This window comes from Orycteropus afer, unplaced genomic scaffold, assembly GCF_000298275.1.
Source record: "Orycteropus afer afer isolate SDZICR_OR568_19922 unplaced genomic scaffold, OryAfe1.0 scaffold01603, whole genome shotgun sequence".
Classification (NCBI taxonomy): Eukaryota; Metazoa; Chordata; class Mammalia; order Tubulidentata; family Orycteropodidae; genus Orycteropus; species Orycteropus afer.
The window spans coordinates 62,747-63,819 of NW_006923190.1; positions in this window are offsets into that span (position 1 = coordinate 62,747).

A 1,073-nucleotide genomic window follows, 5' to 3' on the forward strand; every position below is an offset into this window, starting at 1 on the left:
GATAAATCAAGACAAGCAAAGATGATGCAGCAATAATTAATACTGAGCTAATGATTCCTGGGTCCAAGCAGTAGCACTGGAGTTATTGAGAAGTAGTAAACTCTGAACATATATTCTAGGTGGAATAAACATAATTTGCTGAAGGGAGGTGTGTGGAATAAAAATAAAATTTAGAAATGCTTCTTAATTTTTAGCATGAACAAATAGAAAGAAGGATTTCCATTACCTAACATTAAATTTAAAAAAAATTATGTTTACTCATTTGTAAGTTGGAGAACCTAGAGTCACAAACAGTTAATTCACAAGTTGCAGGTTTAATTCTACTGGTGTTCTTTGAAAGAAATCTGCTTCCAAAAAATTGAAATGGAAAATACAATGAACTACAATCTAGTCTGACCCACCTGCGATCACCATGGGAAGGATCCAACTTCACAACTCCTTGAATCTGAATTATTTTCTGGAGGGAAGCTATTTCTTTATTATTATTATTATCTACTTATCAGTTATTTGCAAGGAAAACATATTTGGAATATGCTCACATTATTTCATGCTCCATTCTAGTCTTATATTTTCATCATAATTTAAAAGTTAAATGTTAATAATACATAGTGTTATGCCATACCGCCACAAACCAGAAAATTTTGTCTTAAATATATATTAGAACATATATTACATAAAACATGGAGAACATTTATATTATATGAAAATGATGAGGAAAACAATATAGTATAACACATTCTTTTTAACACTTAGCTTACATTATTCTTATTTAATAACACTGGATACATACTTTTTAAACTTCCATATTGCTTTATTAAGATGATTGAGTAGTTTGAGTTTAGTTAAATTGTAAGCATTTCTGGATATTACGAGGTCTGAAACATCAAAGAATTTTTGGCTATCTTTCCCACAGAGAATAATATGACACATTTAAAAAGAATAAAATAAAATACTTGAATGAAAGTAAGCCAAAGTTTGTAGATAAGATGAGACAATGCAAAATAACACAAAAATCTATCTATCTATCTATCTATCTATCTATCTATCTATCTATCTATCTCTCTATGTATCTC